Here is a 14,702-nt window from a genome sequence, read left to right on the forward strand (position 1 = left end):
AGACTGAATGTCATCGAGCTGGGCAAGCTGATGGCTTCTCATCACTAGTGAGTCCCAGCATATTGGTCTTAGTTCCAGCTCTTGTAGGTAGTACCTGCCTTACTCCCATCCATCTACTTTTAGTGAAATCAGGCAACCTTAATAGACTGGTTGGGGGGCGCCTGGGTGGCTCAGTGGGTTAAGCCGCTGCCTTCGGCTCAGGTCATGATCTCGGGGTCCTGGGATCGAGTCCCACATCAGGCTCTGTGCTCAGCAGGGAGCCTGCTTCCCTCTCTCTCTCTGCCTGCCTCTCTATCTACCTGTGATCTCTCTCTGTCAAATAAATAAATAAAATCTTAAAAAAAAAATAGACTGGTTGGGATAAGATGTGGTGTCCTTCTCATGCCACACCCAGCTCTATTGGCTACTGATAAGGTGCTCTGGCTAGGAATGGGACTAAGAGCCAAAATTCATACCCCAAGCATTCTTCATACCCATGTTGGGAAGTCTGGACGTGAATACATGAAATGCGCCGTGCAGATTGCCGACAGGGGTGGTGGGGACTTGGGAGAGCTGGAGCACACAGAGGAAACATTGTTGCTCTATTCTTGCTGCCCATGCCTGGCAATGGGGGCAGGCCCTGTGTTCCCAGGTCTTCTCCCTTGTTAAAGAAAAACTGGAAATCGGAGTTTGTTTTCTGTGAATTGTCCCAATTTATACATCATGGTAATTACTTGTTTTTAGGTGTGCTTAAGCACATAGGACTTAACATTTGTCATCTTAATCGTTTTGAAGCGTCCAATTCAGTGACATCCCATTGATGCCAAATGTAAGATATTGGAAAGTACATTTATACAGTTGTGCAGCCCATCTCCAGAACTCTTCGTCTTGGAAACCTGAAACCCTCTATCAAACATTAAACTCTCTCCCCATTCCCTGCCCCCACCCCAGCCACTGGAAACCACAATTCTACTTTGTGTCTCTGTGAATTGGAGTCCTCTAGTTCCCTCAGATAAATGGAATTCTGCAATATTGATTTTTTTATAACTGGTTTCTTTTACCCGGCACAAAGTCCTCAGGGTTTGAATATGCTGTAGCACATGTCAGAATTTCCCTCTTCTTTAAGGCTCAATAATATTCCATTATATGTGTGTTCAGCATTTTGTTTATCTATTCATCCACTGAAGGATGCTCATGTTGCTTGGCAACTAATTTTTTAAAAGCATTGGGAGTAGTGTGCGAGCAGATAAAAAACCTCCGCTGGCTGTATTTAGCACATGGGCTGCCATATTGTGTCAGTTGCACTCTATGGATAATAACATTGCACATGACGTTATTATTAACTCATTGCTCCAGGTCATAGAAACCTTGACGTGCAGAGGATAAAGCAATCCTGGAAATCACACTAATGAGACAGGCCTCTTTCTCCTTAAAGGCTTGGCTAATTCCATAAGTGAAATTTATGGAGCATTATCAGAGACTTTTCAAGACACCCTGCACTTATATTTCATACTCAGCACGGTTCAGTTCTTAAAGCAAAGTTGGCAGCGGTCCTCTTCGCTTGGGATCCAATGTAGAGCCCAGAGCTTTGCCCAGAGAAGGAGCCAAACAGGTGTAGAATGAACGCATATATTTCGGTGCTGAGTCGTGCGTTCCTTTTTCTCCAGTTCGCTGCTGTAGACATTAGATGGAATGGCAAGCCAGTCCACGTGAGCGGAGCATGGTTGTAATCGAGTCGGAGCTCCCTGCTGCTGGGCACAGATGACTCCATCCTGTGCCCTGATTTGATTACCATAAAGGGCTTCCCTGACAAATCATAACAGGGCATCACTCGGATTGCTCGAATGGATATAACAAGAGCTCTTGAAGCTCCCGTGAACAGCCACAAAGGGGAGGAATGCATGTTTTCCCAGTCAAAATTTAATTATTTTTATTGCCGCAAAGCTTAGGATGTGAGTAGGGGGAGAGACGGGCCGTAGGTGGGGGAACTGTTCTGGCTTCCCTGCCCCCAAGCGTCCTGCCTGCTTTACTCAGATGTGTGAAGAAGTTCTCAAGTTGGTCTTATGGTGGGTGTTGGGTCCTTCCACTCTCATTCACGTTAACTGCCCCTCAAGTGTCTCCTTTCCCTGGTAAATAGGTTCCCCCAGGACAGTGCTTTGAAATGTCTCTCCGTTGGTATTGACGCGGGTGTTGATGTCTGGGTTTTTATCTTGGCATCCCTTCGAAGGAAACATTCAGTTCCTAAAAGATTTGCTAGAGTCCTATTCAATGTAAATTACAGGTAAATATCCCACGCCAGTGGGATGTATCACAGCAGTCTGTGAAGAGTACTTACCAATCCCCTCCTTTTCGTCCTTCTTTTCTTCTTGAATTATCAGATTTGATGAAATGGTAAAGGACACAACTATGGGGATTTCCACCAAATGCTTTTTGAAGTCGAACATTTCAAAAGTTTAATTTAATTTTTTTTTTTTTTTTTAGTTTTAATCACTGTCCTGTAGAGAGGCATTTTCTTCTCAAGAGGGGCCAGGCAATCTATTACACGTTTCCATTGCATCAGGGTGGTTATGGAACCAAAAAATGACCTCAAAGTTAGGCCTCTGCGACATAGAACCGTATAGGTATCTTCCTAAGATTTTAATTACTATATCTGAAGACAAGCCACAATGTTTTATAACCATCCCTGGACATTTTATACTAGAAGCCTCAAAAATCATAAGCGTCCTAGGCTTCTTTTGACATCTCAGAAGCCCTGTCAGTTTTGCATACTTTTAGAGAAGCACTGCTCATTAAAACTCTCTGTACCATACTTTGCCTTTTTTTTTTTTTTTTAAGATTTTATGTATTTATTTGACAGAGAGAAATCACAAGTAGATGGACAGGCAGGCAGAGAGAGAGAGAGGGAAGCAGGCTCCCTGCTGAGCAGAGAGCCCGATGCGGGACTCGATCCCAGGACCCTGAGATCATGACCTGAGCCGAAGGCAGCGGCTTAACCCACTGAGCCACCCAGGTGCCCCTTTGGGTTGCTATTTGACAAATACCTAAACTCCTGAGCATAACCCATGATCCGCAACCCTAATAAACAAGCAGAGATATACCCAGCAACTGACTTGGGAAAACTGAACTGTGAGTTAACATGCCAGGTGAGCCAAAGCCTTCAGTAACTTTGAAAACCACTTTCCCCAGGTTATTAGTATATGAAGTGTATACTTTCTGCCTTTGTTACCATTTGGAGTTAATTTAAGTATCACAGAGATCATTCGTGTTCATTGTGGGGGGAAATACAGATAGGCAAAATAGAGGGGGGAAATCACCTTGAAACCCACTCCTTAGTCACTGGTAATGATCTGATGTTGATATCCTTCCTGTCTTTTTTCTGTGAGTATGTAGAGGATCCATGTAGATGTGTAACATGCATACCTACATTAACCACAATTGCTTTTTATCCTTTTATTCTACTTAAAATGTCGTGACATTTTTCTCTCCCAGTTCCTGTAATGGCCACATAATTGCTCAGGTCTCCCTCTGAGTCTGTTTTGTGATAGGTTTTCACTTAACTTCTGCATGCCCCACTTAGGGGCATGTAGAATGTTCCATAAATGTTTCTTTTTTTTTTTTTTTTTTTTTTTTTTTTTTTTTTTAAAGATTTTATTTATTTATTTGACAGAGATCACGAGTAGGCAGAGAGGCAGGCAGAGAGAGAGAGAGGAGGAAGCAGGCTCCTGCTGAGCAGACAGCCTGATGCGGGACTCGATCCCAGGACCCCGAGATCATGACCTGAGCCGAAGGCAGCGGCTTAACCCACTGAGCCACCCAGGCGCCCACCATAAATGTTTCTTAATGAGAATACTTTTGCCCACACTGAACCACATTGTCAAGATGAACAAGGTGAGGATCCAGGATGTTAAATCAACCCAAACATCTTGACCTAAACCATGAATACAAATGACCAGTGCATGATTTTCTGTTTTAAACTATTCCTCAAGCCTTATGAAATATTCCTATTACTCCTATTGTAAAATATTCCTACATAATTTCTAATTGGTATTGCTTGTGACATTAGACTACATATTATGGATTAACAGCAAGGAATATGATAGACTATTGATAAAAATATTTATTTTCTGTTAGAGTTAGGTTGCATCTAATATAGGGCACAGCATCTGTTAAGGAGAAAAAAGGGGAAAGTGTCTTAAATAATGCACCTTTTTTTTTGCTCATCTGTCACTGGAGATTTGCTTGAGTCTTTAGTGAATTGCTTGTGCACACAGGTGTGTGTATGTACATCCGTATTTGTACATGTGCGTGTGGGTTTGTGTTGGTGCCTGTTGGTAAGTACCCAGGTTTGGGAGGAAGAGATAATCTCCACAAATATTTTGGCAGTTGAGCTGGCCTTAACTGACAGTCTATTGTTTTTATGTTCTCTAGGGAACCAGTACTGTGGTATGTAGCCTACACTGCTCATCTCTGTCTTTGAGGTGTGGTCTTGCTTGGTCTGGAAACTTTGGAAACACGTGTTGCTTCTGCCATTGATGAGGTGGATGGCAGTGAGGGACTGGTAAACTTATTCCCTCGTAGGCATTTAATAACAATAAAACATTAGTGAGGCACTTAAGAGAATTTTTAAAAAGATTTTCTTTGTTTATTTGGGAGAGGGAGAGAGAGTGAGCACAAATGGAGGGAGAGGCAGAGGGAGAGGGAGAAGCAAGCTCCCCACTGAGCAGGGAGCCTCACACTTGGGGCTCAATCCCAGGACCCTGGGGTCTTGACCTGAGCCAAAGGCAGCTGCTTAACCGACTGAGCCACCCAGGCACACATTAAGAGCATTTTTGACGGGTTGTTCCTCTGTTAGAGACCCTTCCTGCAGGTTAGAATACTGTTAAGTCATCAAAATATGAAACAAATCTTTAGGTTATTGTTGAACATGAGACTGAGATTGTGCCTGTTTTTGAATTTCTCAGGGGATTCCAGCTTAGACATTACATGACCCATTTTTTTTTTTTCCCGAGTGGGGGTGGTCTTCATGTTGTTGCTTTTATAGATAGGATGACAATTCTCTGGTTATTTCAAGATTTTGCAGGGAGTTATTTATAAGGAATCTTCTTCTTCTTTTTATTTTTTTTTAAATCTCATTCATTCTTATGCCATCTAATTGTCTCTTCGCCTTGGCTAGATCTATTCAGCGAACAAGAAAAATCAGAATTAGATATGGAAGGCAGCCAGATGCAGGGGCAGACTGTGGCAGTGGAAATATCAAAATCAGGGCACTTACGAGGCACATTGTGATTGTAAAAGGAAGGAAAGAATCTTTAAAATAGATTTGTTCTGCCTTTTTTTTTTTTTTTTTTTTTTGGTTCCCTTAAAAGATTTGTTATCTATTTTTGTAGCCTTGCCTATAGGCGAGGGAGCTGGCCCAGGATTCTTGAGGTCACTTGCCAGCCCTGCATTCCATTTCAGTTGGTTTTTAATGATCTAGTCAGGAGAGTGGCTTTGATTGGAGGGAGTGAATGGCAAAGGGTAAATGCAGGTTGTTGGGTGGTCCCCTTGGCCAGTGGGGCCAGGCTCCTGTTCCCCAGGAGCACAGGCTGTCATTGTAGGGGCGCTTTTTTATATGTGCTCTTCTTAGAAAGGGCATTTCTTAAGTACTTTCTGAGTACCGTGCAGGAGTACCTACCTTAGTAGTTGAGAAGATAAGAGCTATGAAGGCTTATCACTATGATAATATGAATATAAAGGCTCGGCATGGTGGTCCAATACAATTAAGAATTCTGTATCTTCAGTTAGCAATACTTGTATTGCATTCATAACATCTCGTCATGATAGCTCAGTAAGTTGGCACAATTGTCAACCCCATTTTACTGATGAAACCATTGAGTCCTAGGGAAGTGTGGCATACCTCACCCCAGGTCACCAGGCTAGTAAGTGACTGACTCTGGGTTCAACGCCAAGTTGTGAAGATTGTGAAACTTTTGCACATAAACACTGATAATTTTAGTGGTCAGTAACCGTTTGTGTAATAGTTGCTTGCTATTTGCAACTAGTTTATAGGTCATCTCATTTAATCTTTGTGACAACCTGGTGATGTTGGTATTATCTGACTTACCCCAGGTCATGTAGCTTATAAGAAGTGGGGTTGAGTTTTGAGCTCCTGATACTATCTTCTCTGCTGTCCTCATGATTTCAGTCCTGGAGGGTGAGAGGCTGAAGAGTGAATTAACTGTGTTTTTACGAAAACTGGGCTTCTAATGTTGAGCTCGAGTTTTTTAGCTCTGATTTCCCCATTCTCTTCTCCCTGCAACCTCTGTATCTTCCTTATACCCGGGGAAGTTGGCAGACAGAGGGATTCTAACCATCCCAGAGAGTGAATTGCTCGAAATCCCCTGCTCTGACCAGTGCAGAGAGAAAGGATAGAGAGAAAAGGACAGAGAGAAAGGATAAAGAGAGAAGCATCCATGCATCAGCTGCCCCTTCTTAGTGTATTAGAGAAAAAAATGGGTGCTCCAAAGGTAGGGTGGCTATGAAATTTTGCTTGAAGTCTTAATCTTCATGACCTATTTCCTGATTTGTGAAATTGGGATGAAATATTGCCTTCATAGAGTAAGACGTTGCTTATTTAGCTAAGAAATACAGTATATTCACCACACATGAGAACCATGGCTTCTGGGGTGCCTGGGTGGCTCAGTGGATTAAGCCGCTGCCTTCGGCTCAGGTCATGATCTCAGTGTCCTGGGATTGAGCCCCGCATCGGGCTCTTTGCTCAGCGGGAGCCTGCTTCTCTCTCTCTCTCTGCCTGACTCTCCGCCTACTTGTGATTTCTCTCTCTGTCAAATAAATAATAAATAAAATCTTAAAAAAAAAAAAAAAAGAACCATGGCTTCTGTTTTTGGTATTGTCCATCAAATACCCAGCCTTGCCCTTCTGTGAATTTTGAGGTCTTAAAAGCCTGCTTCACCTAATACATGCTCATAAAATACATTAGCATGCTGTTATATTTCACAGAATGGATTTATTTAGCTAAGTCTTGATCATGGGATTTAAATAGAATGTTAATAGTTTCTGCTAATTGATTTTTTTTTTTTTAACATACAAAGATAGATTGGATTAAATATTTTGCAGTGCAGTGTTTTCTGGATCCTTTTTTCCATGCTTCTTCTGCCCCGCATTTGGTTTGGTGCAGAAACAGATTTCATGTGGGTTTCTGAGACCCACTGCTTGGAGCCTGACAATTCCAAAGGCTGACCACTCCTTGATGTAGACCTTTGAAGGCGCCATGCAGTAGAAGATGGGAAAGCAGGTGGGACTGAGGTTTCTGGCTGGAATCCACAGCAGGTGTTGAAGTGGGATATCTGGCTGGAGGTTTGCTCTCAGGAAGGCTGCACATACCAAAGTGTGTTGGGTCTTACCATGTCCCTTTTTCTTCCCAACTTCCGTTTGTGGATGAAACTTACTCATCTTTAACCCAACCCCATTGCTTTGTTGGTGCCATTAGCTCCCTCTCTTAATTCATTACTCATCTTTGGTGTAATACCTAACTGGGGAATTAAGAATGGCGACATAGCCTCACAGACAAAGGGGTATTTGGTAGCCTCCAGTAGTATAGAAATCCAGATAACCTATGGTGGAACCTCTACTTAACTAACTTGTTCATTCTGAATGGTACCCTCAGCCAGCTCACTGCCCACATTGGCTAGGAGGTTGTCCTACAGTGTCTGTAGATCAGGAATTTGGGAGGGGCTTAGCTGGGTGGTGGTGGGCTGGGGTCCCTTGCGTGATTGTAGTAGGGAAATCAGCCTAGGTTGCTGTAGCCTTCTGAAGGCTTGCGTGGGACTGGATGATCCACTTCCCCCGTGTCTCACTCACATGCTGGTTATTTCATGCTGGTTATTGGCCCTAGGCCATGTGGACTTCTCCATTGGGTTGCTTGAGACCTCATGACATGGTGGCCAGCTTCTTATGAATAAGAAATCAAGGGAAAAACAAGTGGGAAGTTAGAATGTCTTTTACCACCTAATCTCAGAAATCACCCTCCGTTGCTATAGTATATGATGTCAGCATTATTCGACGTGGGAGGGAACTACACAGAAGCTTAAATACCTGGAGGCAGGCATCAGTGGGTGCCATCTTGGAAGTTGGTGTGTATTTGCACACATCACGTGCCACGTATGATGTGTCAGCTGTCTGTTGTTTATTCCCAAACTTGCCTATGCCTGTTCTATTGTTACTCTTGATAATATAATTTAACTAAATATTACTTGAACCAATGACATAGAAGTGTTCCAAAGAACATTTTCCTTGAGAATTTGGGTGAATCCTTTAGAAAGATGTGATGAAGTTTGGTTGCTTAAAAACTGCTGTTAAATTAGGTGTAGATAAGGACTATAAAATTTAAAGAGAAATCATAAAAAAAAAAAACCTAAAGCATTCAAATTGCTTTGCAGGTATCTTTACATTATCACTCCATTTCAAATGAACCTAAATTGAAAATCATAGTTGTTAAATTTTAAGTATAGTTTATAGCAAGGAAGATCCTATAGGATCCTACACCAGGAACATAGGTTTAAAAATTTTTTTTTCAATGTACTTTAAAAGATAGATGAAAAAATGAACACTGTGTATGTTAAAATAAGATACTTTAAGTATGTATGAATAATTTTGCATGATTTTTCTTTTGTGAAATTCCTGATTAACTCCTCATATTCTGGTTTCAAACGTGTCAGAAAGAAGACTTTTCATGTAGAAATCTTTCCACGGGCTCTTTCTTACCTGTTAATTATGACAAAAGGAAGTTTACTACATTCTGTTCTTTTAAGAGCCCTATAAATCAATGCGTTACTTTTTGGCAGTATTGTTTTTCATCAGTTCTAAAGTGCATAGTTTTTCACATTTTCACATTTCAGAAATTGAAATGCATTCTACCATCACTGGCCTATTGTGATTTAATTGGCAGGTTTTTTTCTGCCTTCTTGCTTCATCAGTTGTAATTGTTACCTTAAATTTGATTAAACACGGTATGTTTTATGATTTTATTTTCTAAGAAATATGTTCGATCCACACGATCACTTGTTAGAGCCGAGGTGGGTGGATCTGTTCAGCTGTGGTCTGGCCACTGGAGTCTGTCTAAATGTATTAATCGCATTTGATAAAGCAGTGGCTTGATTTAGAAAGTGAAATCTCATGTTAGCTTCTCTACATGAAGGTAGTAAACATCACATCTGTGTGTCTCAGTGTTCACGTGTGTAAAATGAGAAGCTTGACATACGCTATGTCTAAAGGCCCTGTCAGTTTGAATACCCCAAGATTCTTTTTTTTTCTTTTTTTAAGATTTTATTTATTTATTTGACACAGAGAGAGAGATCACAAGTAGGCAGAGAGGCAGGCAGAGAGGGAGGGGGAAGCAGGCTCCCTGCTGAGCAGAGAGCCTGATGCGGGCCTCGATACCAAGACCCTGAGACTATGACCCTGGCCGAAGGCAGAGGCTTTAACCCACCGAGCCACCCAGGTGCCCCTGATTCTTTTTTTTTTTTAAGATTTATTTTATTTTTTATTTGAGAGAGAGAACAGTGGGAAGGAGTGGGAGAGGAAAGAATTTCCAGCAGAATCGGCACTGAGCCCAACACAGAATTCCATGTCACAACCCTGAGATCAGGACCTAAACCGAAATCAAGAGTTGATGCTCAACCAACTAAACCATCCAGGTGCCCTGAGCATCCAGAGTCTGAGTCTTTTCTAGAGGAAACCAGAACTTAATTCTTTTTTTTTTTTTTTTTTTTAAGAATTTTATTTATTTATTTGACAGAGATCACAAGGAGGCAGAGAGGCAGGCAGAGAGAGAGGAGGAAGCAGGCTCCCCGCTGAGCAGAGAGCCCGATGCGGGGCTCGATCCCGGGACCCTGAGATCATGACCTGGGCTGAAGGCAGCGGCTAAACCCACTGAGCCACCCAGGCGCCCCTTAATTCTTTTTTGATTGGGGGATGTCAGATGCCCTTTCCAACAAAGAGTACCCAGGAGGCCATAATTCCAAAGTTTGCCTATGATTTTATGGGGTTAATCATTTCTCTAAAACCAGTTCCTAAACACTTGACAGTCCTAAGGCCTCAAGCTATGCTAAGCACATCCTTGAATTTTGCTTTTCGAGTTTGGATTTTTCTGCATGGTGGTTTTTTCCTTTGTAAAAATATGTAAAGTAGAACTTTTTGGATTTTTCTGAGTTTATAGATTTTTCCTTAAGGCTCAAACCTTTGCTGGTACCCTCCACCTTAGTCTGGCTGGAGTCCCTTCTTTTTACTTGTCCCAGCCATAGAAAATCTGTGTGCCCTGGTACTGAAGATAAGAGAATCAAATACAAATAAGGAGTGGAAAAAACTCTCAAAATACTTAATGAAATGATCTCTTCTCTATAACTCAGAGCTCTGCCAAATAGGGGAGAGTCGTTGATAGAAAAAAAGTCATTGTTATACTTTCCCAGTTTTCTTAGTAGTGTTTGAAGATTTAGAAAAGCTTTTTCTACCTGGAGGTTTAAAGTCTTGATAAAACCCTCAGATATAGAGTCCATTCAAGAAATAGGGAAAGTACCAAGTTTAACACTGAAGTGCCCTGAACAGCCTGTATTTATCTTTTCTCTACATATCTGCCATACTTCTCTGGTATCCATAAGCATTACTACAGGAGAGATGTACAAGCTTGGGGTGCCTGGGTGGCTCAGTGGGTTGAGCCTCCGCCTTCAGCTCAGGTCATGATCTCAGGGTCCTGCGATTGAGTCCCGCATCAGGCTCCCTGGGAGCCTGCTTCCCCTCTCACCCTCTGCTGCTCCCCCTGCTTGTGCTCTCTCTCCTTCTGTCACTCTCTATCAAATAAATAAATTCTTTAAAAAAAAAAAAAAAAGGATGTGCGGGCTTGAATATTTTTAAAACATGGGCCTCATTTGTCCTGATGCAAAAATTTATCTCTATGGGCCACCTAATTTGATGTTCAAATCAGTGACTTAAATAGTTTATATCTGGATTAATTACCAAGCAGTCTTCATCTCAGACTTCTTGAGTGTTTGGAGATTTACTACATGTCTCTTTTGGTCTTTAGGGGGGTACCATAAACTGTCCCACATAGGCAAACCCCATCATTCTGGCTTTGTATGAGATAGGTTTCATTTGGCGGATTTAATTTTGCCTTCGTAGTACTCTTTCTTGCAGGGGTCCATCTTTCTGTGTCTGGTAATGTAGGGACAGGACACAGTTCACATTTCCTTTGATCTCATTAAATTAATTTCAGGTGGCTGGCTCCTTCAGAATCCAAAACTGTCTTTAGAACTTGGTCTAGCAGTTGGAGCACCTGGGTGGCTCAGGCAGGTAAGGGTCAACTTTTGATTTCAGCTCAGGTCATGATCTCAGGGTTGTGAGATGGAGCCCCATGCTGGGCTCTGTGTTGGGCATGGGACTTCCTTAAGGTTTTCTCTCTCCTCTTGTTCTTTCCCTCTCCCCGCAACCCTGTTCTGCTCTCTGGTTCTATGTATATGACTGTTTTCGATTCTACATACAGAGGAGATCATATAATATTTGTCTTTTGCTCTCTGGCATATTTCACATAGCATAATGTGAAATATCCAGGTTCGTCCGTGTTGTAATATATAGAGTACTGGAATATCTTATTAGGGAATATTATTCAGCCATTGAAAAAGAAGGAAACCCTGCTATGTAACTACATACACACAGGCCACATTTTCTTTATCGATTCATCTGCAGTGGGTACTTAAGTTTTTTGCATATCTTGGCTATTGGGAATAATGCTACAGTGAACATGGGTGTGCAGATATCTTTTTTGAGATACTGATTTCATTTCCTTTGGATATATACCCAGGAATGGGATTGCTGGAACATTCAGAGTTGATTTAAATCTTGGTTCATTGCCCATGAGCCATGTGAACTTAGACAAGTGGTGTAAACTCTCTGAGCCTTTTCTGATCTATAAAAAGGAAAAAAAAAAATCCCTCTTTTGTGGGGCTTTGGGGCAGATTAAAAGAAGTACTGGATGAAATCACAGCACCCGACAGACACCAAGCAAGCACTGTAGGAATTGTAGAGATAAATACATTTCAACAGAGACAAAAGGGAGAAGAAATTAAAGTCAGTTTAAGGTTGTGTGTATGTAAATATATTCATGTAGATCATTCATATTTTGAAAACAGAAAATAATATAGAATCAGCCACTCACATAGAAACATCCCTCAAAATTTCAGGTAGGTTTATTTAAAATAGGCTGGAAGTAAGGGGTCAAAAATAGCTGCTTCATCATGACCCCTGATAACACAAGACATTGGGGCAAAGAAACGTAAAAATATAAAAAGAAGATGAGTCCTCTACTTTGGAACACTGTTTTATAAATCTAAGTAACATTAAAAAAAATAATTAAAAAAAAAAAACCACCTTCTTGGCCATTTCCTCAATGCTTACCTCCTGAAGAAGATATATATATATATATATATATATTTTAAGATTTTATTTATTTATTTGACAGAGGGAGACAACACAAGCAGGGGGAATAGTAGAGGGAGAAGCAGGCTCCCCACTGAGCAGGGAGCCAGACGTGGAGCTCCATGCCAGGACCTTGGGATCATGACCTGAGCTGAGAGCAGACACCTAACTATCTGAGCCACCCAGGCACCCCTGAAGGAGATATTTTTGAGGTGATTTTAAAGCCAGTTCCTTATTTGTGAGTTCACTAGGGAAGAGTATTGTTATTTTTATTGTTACATCACTTTTTTTTTTTTAAACCCTCATTGATTATGAAAAGGATTTGAGCTATCTAGTGTGGAATATGTGTACAATTTGTTCCTTTTGGTTCTTTGAGGAGCATAATCCGGTAGTACTGGAAAATGAAGTTCCCACTGTTTTTTGCTTGAGAAGGTTCATTGTTCTCCACTTTTTCTGTCACTTGTATTAGAGCAAGTGTGTGCATTTGGAAGATCCTAGTTCATTACAGTGGAAGTGATTTTAGGTCACATGTGAGCCTGGTAATATGGTCCACTTCAGGAGTTACTGGTTAAAATGCATACTCCTAGCTCCTCGCCTGGAAATCCTGACTGAGCATATCAGGATCGGATTCTAAATTTGATTTTTTTCTTTTTTTAAAGCAAGTGCCCCAGTTGAAAATGCGTATTTTAGCAAGTCTGGACAATTGTAGCCTTTACAGTCAGCCCACTGGAAGTGATGGCTAAACCCTTGTGTTCCTTGACGTGAAATGTGGGCTTTCTTTAACCGCAAGACCTGAATTTGGACAACCATCTGAGAGGGAATAGGGAAAGGGGAAAGTAAAATCTATCACCAACTTTGGTTAAACATTGCATGTTACTGGTCTGTCATATATCTTTGTGGTGCTACTGGCTGTATTTTACTGAGAAAACAATTCCGTTTGCGACCAACAGTCTGAGTGTTGCAGAGGGGAAGCCAGCAAAATGGTTGTCATTTGTGTGGGATGAAAATCAACCAAGTAAAAATAAAAACTTTCAGACACAGGAGCCCTTAGTCCCCTGGTTGGGCATTGATAGCATCTACCTCTAGTTTTTAGGAAGACTTTGTATTTAATGTGGAAAATGCTTGATAATTATCCTTTAAGGTTGAAAAGCCTCTTAGTGCCCTGGACTTCCATAGGTCTGCAAGACAGTGAGAGGAGAGAGACTGCTATGCAGCCAGACCTGGCTCAGATGCTATTTTATTGTTCAACAGTCTCTCGGGTGGAAGGCAGTTTGGTGCCAAGTGAAGATATGCTGCCTGGTGACATTAATGGCAGATGAGGTTGTGGTTGGGGGACTTATCTATATGGATAGCTCACGTTAATCATTGACTGATTTTGTATGGTGACTCCCTACCAAAGGTAACTTAGCAATGTGATTAAGTTATTGAAGGAAAGTCTTCTATGTGTCAGACTATGACAACGCAGTTACCTAGTGTTTTTCAGGGTCCATTTTGTGCCTGGTGTAGAGTTCTGGAAATACTGTGGTGAGATGGAGAGACAAAACCTAGGAAGAGACCAACATTAATCAATTTATTTCATTAAATATATACTTACCAAATAGGATATGCATGAGGAAGGTGAGCATTATGGCTCTGTGAGAGGGTATGACAGTGACATCTAACCAGGTGTTTTCATTACCTACTATGTGAAAAATTACCCTCAAAATCACTTCCCCCAAATTTAGCAATTTAAAACAACAAACATGGAATCTCACACAGTTTCCAAGAGTCAGGAATCCAGGAGTGGTGTAACTGAGGGGTCCTGGCTCAAGGATTCTCATGAGGATGCAGCCAAGCTATTGTGTGGGGTTACGGCCATCTGAAAACTTGACTGGGGCTGAAGGATGTACTTTGAAGATCCCTTACATGGCTCTGGGCAGGAGTCCTCAGTTCTGAGCTCTTCGCAATGGAAGAGCTGGCTTCCCCCGGAGCAAATAGTGCAAGAGGAAGACAACCAAGATGGAAGTGGTAGTGCCTTATAACCCAACCTTGGAGGTGACACATTCCATCACTTCTGCTACTTTCTGATGGCCACACAGATCAACCCTGTGCACTGTGGGTGAATACACAAGAGTCTGAATACCCAAAATAGGCACCATTAAGGGCTATCTTGGAGGTCACCCAACTCACTGGGTTTGAAGAATGGTTGGCAGGGTTTTCTGCAAAGGTGCTGCTCAAAGATACAAAGGGTAGGTGGGGTGGAGTGAAGGTGATTTGGT

General features: G+C 41.7%; 1 protein-coding gene across 18 annotated transcripts in view; it reads left to right on the forward strand.

The window, feature by feature from the left end:
- MAGI1 (membrane associated guanylate kinase, WW and PDZ domain containing 1) overlaps positions 1–14,702 on the forward strand; it is a 636,195-nt gene that overhangs the window by 438,129 nt on the left and 183,364 nt on the right. The gene's annotated exons all lie outside the window — the stretch shown is intronic.

This window comes from Mustela putorius, unplaced genomic scaffold (genome assembly GCF_011764305.1).
Source record: "Mustela putorius furo isolate JIRA1106 unplaced genomic scaffold, ASM1176430v1.1 tig00000095_pilon_pilon_pilon, whole genome shotgun sequence".
NCBI classification, from domain to species: domain Eukaryota; kingdom Metazoa; phylum Chordata; class Mammalia; order Carnivora; family Mustelidae; genus Mustela; species Mustela putorius.